The sequence below is a fragment of the Mandrillus leucophaeus genome, unplaced genomic scaffold (assembly GCF_000951045.1).
Source record: "Mandrillus leucophaeus isolate KB7577 unplaced genomic scaffold, Mleu.le_1.0 Scaffold452, whole genome shotgun sequence".
Taxonomy (NCBI): domain Eukaryota; kingdom Metazoa; phylum Chordata; class Mammalia; order Primates; family Cercopithecidae; genus Mandrillus; species Mandrillus leucophaeus.
In genome coordinates this window covers 1,538,786-1,543,637 of record NW_012104832.1, presented here as the reverse complement: position 1 = coordinate 1,543,637, position 4,852 = coordinate 1,538,786, and the positions used below count along the sequence as shown (strand labels likewise).

The 4,852-nt window shown below is 38.6% G+C and overlaps 1 protein-coding gene across 3 annotated transcripts in view; it reads right to left on the bottom strand.

The window, feature by feature from the left end:
* The window catches only part of MECOM (MDS1 and EVI1 complex locus), a 640,330-nt gene that overhangs the window by 240,023 nt on the left and 395,455 nt on the right, over positions 1 to 4,852 (bottom strand). The window lies entirely within an intron of this gene.

The following is a 4,852-nucleotide window of genomic DNA, read 5'->3' as shown; positions in this document are numbered from 1 at the left end:
TTTTTTTTTTTTTTTTTTTAATTTTTAGTACAGACTGGGTTTCACTGTGAGAGCTAGGATTAGCCAGGATGGTTTCGATCTCCTGACCTCGTGATCCGTCCGCCTCGGCCTCCCAAAATGCTGGGATTACAGGCGTGAGCTGCCGCGCCCTGCCGATTCCTTTTCTTTTTTTTTCTTTTTTTTTTTTTTTTTTTTCAAATCTCAGCACCTAATAGAATAAGGAGGACAATAGGAGGAGCAGGTCTAGGGAGAGAGGAAAAACCAAAAGTTCAGTTCTTGACACGTTAATACTGAGATGTCTGTTAGTCATCCAAGTGGGGATGTCAGCTGGTAGTTGGATCTCCAAAGGTGGAATTAAAGGGAGAGGTCTCCGACGGAGATATAGATTTAGGAGTCATCCAAGTAGGGCTGGCATTTGAAACTGACATTGGAAAGATCACTGCCCTGGAAAATGAGTGTGAAGAGAGATGCAAAGAGATCTAAGTACTGAGCCTCTGTGTGCTCCAATACTTAAAGGGTGAAAAGAGGACAACTAACCACAAAAGCGAGTTGAGACAACCAGTGAAATAAGAGAGAATCAGAAGTGAATGGTTTGCAAGAACTCAAGCAACTAGAGTTTTTCAAAAAAGAAAGAAATGAATAACTGCGTCAAATTGTTAAAGTAAATAGTGTAAAATGAGGCCTGAGGATTGGCCATTGAATTTGGCAACATGACAGTAACCGATGGCCCTAAAAAGATAATCTCTTTGATGATGTGAGATGAGGATGGGAGAAAAAGAGAAAGTGTAGATTGCAGTGTTTTGCTCTAAAGAGGAGCAGAAAAATAACGCAATAACTGGAGTGGTAAGTGGAGTCTAGTAAGATTTGTTTTTGAAGATGGAAGATAGCACAGTGTGTTCATACACTAATGGAAATACCTAGCAGGAGAGAAAAATCAGATGATGCTACAGAGACAGGGCAGAATAGCTGAAGCATGTCTGTGGGAGGTGAGAGAGAATGAGATCCCATGTACGTGGAAGGAAATTCACCTTACACTAGAGCAAGGACACCAAGGGCAGAGTGACAGAAGGAAAGGCAGAATAAGAGGGGACAGATACAGGAGGCTTGGTTGATTTGGTGATGTGGCATGTAGATATTCTCATCCTAGTCTAGCTTCTCAGTGAAATAACAGATACGGTTATTATCAGCTGACAGTGAAGAGGAGAAAAGGTATAGAGGTTAAAGTAAATAGAAGGTACAAAATGATTCTTTAAGAGAGGAAGAGTAGGTGGAGAATCAGATCAAACTAGAGCTTGGGAATGGCCAACTGAGAAGTAAGAGAAGTAAGGATATATGCAAAGAGTAGTTGTAAGTGATGGACTATAGTTAACTAGTTAAGACAACTGAACCAGGACAACTGATAGGACCAGTCACTGATCAAGAAACAGACTTCCATTTTATCAAGTCACAGAACTTTTGGAGTCTATATGCTACTACATCCTAACCTAACAACAAAATCAGAATGTATGGTTCCTTACGGACCCAGTCCCATCTTATTTCTGACTCCTCATACCATATGATCTTCTGTATACAATTAGCTACGCTTTTCTAGAACATCCAGAGCCTCCTCCTTCCTTGTCTTCTTGACAAGGTCATCTCCATTCATCCATTTATCTTCTTTGGCCATTAATTCCACAATTATTTCACTGACCACTTCCTATGACGGACCAAGAATGAATTGATCATATTGCACAGTAATTGTCTTCCTCCAAAATTGCGGCACAATGCCTGGAACACACTTAGTACTTCTTTATAGATGAACAAATAAATGAACTCAAACATCAGTCATCCACAACCATTTATCTCTAAAGATGGAATGAGTTAAGAGGAAAGGGGATTTATAACACATGCATAGTTCACAGTCTCTGCTTAGTCCATGCTCTGCTCCAATGTAACACCATCAATGTCACCAGTTAACTAAAATTACTGTTTAATTAGTTAAAATAACTTTCCGATTTTTTTACACTGATTCTCATTGTCTTAGTAATTCTCACAACTACTTTTTGATAGAAAAGTATGAGAAGAAGAAATAAGAAGAGAATGCGGAGAGGACAATACAAGATGCCCAAGAAGGAAATTGGGAAAAAGAAGAAAAGGGAAAAGAAAGAAGAGAATAAAACAGAGACAGAAGGGGAACTAGGGAAGAGTAAATGGGGAGAAAAAAAGCAAGCATTAGCAGCAGAAACTGATAGAGAGGAAAAGGCAAAAAGAAGATTATAGGGAAAGGATATTAATTTTAAGGCAACAATATTCTTACTTAAAAAGTGCTGAGGGAAGTTTAGAAATTCCTATGAGGAAGCTGGAGGATTCTGGAATATTTGTAGTTCACCCTTATTCTCCTAAATATTTATGAATATGTATGAAGATCAACAACAGGCACATTTATCAAGTAACTACTATGTGGAAAACACTGTGCAGGGCCCTATGTAGTTCCTATGCCTTCAACTCCTCTTAACAGCTACTATTATCCTCACTCTACAGATGGGGAAATTGAGGTCCTGAGTAACTTTCCAGGACCTCAGAGTGAGTGAGATTGTTGATCCTCAGACCCAGAGCCACCCACGCTGCTTTTGCAATCCAGATATGCATGCAGAATAGGGTGGGTTCTGAGCCAGCTGACAGGGCTTTCCCACATCTCCCATCCTCCCAGGCCAAGTCCAGAGAGCAACTGAGAAGGGCGGCAGGGGAGCCACCAAAATCAGCCCTGTAGTCCTTGACCCCAGGGACCTAAACGTGAAACAGATGGGACCCAGACACTCATCCAAGTCTCACACTGTCCTGTTTGGCTCTTTTCACACTTCATTCGGATATATCTGTTTATTCATTGTAAAATGCAGTTGTACTCATGAGTTGAAAATCAAAGTACACAGATAGAGACCTTTCCTAGAGATGTTTAGCCTCCTTCTTTAGCAGCAAGGAGGATGGGAAAGAGACAAATTCAACCATCTTACTGGTGGCTGAAAGAAAAGTTATCAAAAAGTTAAAAGCTTCGTGTCTTTGCATGTTACATCTTTGGACAGCATTTTCTGGGAGTGTACATAACAGGAATAATAAATTTATGGCCATATACTACCACAGTTCCCTCCAGCCTCAACAGTAATCAGTACCATGGGATCTCAACACATTGTCACTGAACCCAAATAGAGCCAAATTAAAATCAGTTTGCAATTCCTGTATTCCTTTGTAATAACAAAGGAATCAAATATCATCTAGCGATGGCATATATCTCTTCCATGTATGTTACCAGTTAACCAAAATTGTACAACAACATTGGTGTAATGTCACCAATGTAATGACTAGATGCTATATAAAGGCATAGCCCCATAACATAAAAAAATTGCCTAACACAGGTAAAGTCAACTATGAACCTAAATATTTAAGACTAAAGCTATTTGTCCTTTGGTCAATAATTATTTTACCAACATATTCAACAAGAGCATGTTTCCTCGATTAAAATTAGAGTTTTAGAAACTAATTAAAAAATAATAGATTTAAATTGATGAATACTAATGCTTCTGTAATTCACAATAATGTTTAAGGTCAGGCCAGAAAATAGAAAACCATTTGACAGGGCCTGGGCTAAAAGCCATGGATGGCATCCACTGTTTAGTGTTGTATAATTTACAAACTTCTGTTCTTTCGACAACTCAAATAATGAAGTTGCCAAATAAACACACAGCTCAGAAACAACACAAAAGGATTAAAACACCCTCTCACATCTTGCAAAAAGGTGGTGGCCTTAAATAAAAGAATAGTATCTACAAACTGCTTGCCAAAAATACACAAATACTAAACAGTTTCATTACAAAAATATTTTAAATTTCTCAGGATGCATTTGAAAGTGAGGCAGTCATATCAACAAAGTTTGATGATTTTATATTGTGTCTATGGCTATGTAAAATGAGATAAGGGGCACAAATGTCACATAGACAGATCTCATATGCACTCACATATGACACACATTTGTCACTTAAAAATATATATACTTTTTTAAAGACCGGGTCTCATTCTGTCATGCAGACTGGAGTGCAGTAGCATGATCACGGCTCACGGCAGCCTTGACCTCCCCAGGCTCAAATGATGCTCCCACCTCAGCTTCCCAAGTAGTTGGGAATTACAGGCATGTGCCACCACATCTGGCTAATTTTCGTATTTTTTGTGGAGACAGAGTTTTGCCATGTTGCCCAGGCTGGTCTTGAACTCCTAGGCTCAAGCGATCTGCATGCCTTGGCCTCCCACATTGCAGGGATTATAGGCATGAGCCACTGCACCCGGCCAAAAGACATATACTTTTAATCAAATTTCATTACTACGTTGTCATTAGTTAAAAAAAAAAAAAAATCCTGCCCATTATTCCTCATTTACATCTGTCTATCTTAGAATTCTCATTATATTGGCAATCACAATACTTGGTAAATTAGATCAAAAAGGGCATGATCCCACAGATACAGAAATGGACTTAACTACTTCCCAGTGTGAGGGACCTTACAAAGAGTTTATTCCACAGTTTTCTTTACTTATTACAGTCCTCAGAGGACTTAAGTCCAGGGATAAGGGTTTGAGTGGTATCAGCAATATTACTGGCTTAGGGTTGTTACAGGAGTTGTATTTGTTTTATAGAAACTCCCTGCCAATTCTTGCCTTAAAGTTAAACAAATCACTGAAATGATAACACTCAGAACGAATTGAATGATACTAAAAAGTTTCAAAACTCTGAGTTTTCAGACACGTTAAATAACTTTAAAAATGTGGCTGGAAGTTTTTTTTCTTTAATATGACAATCATTATATGATACTCAAGTTAAGGTTAATAT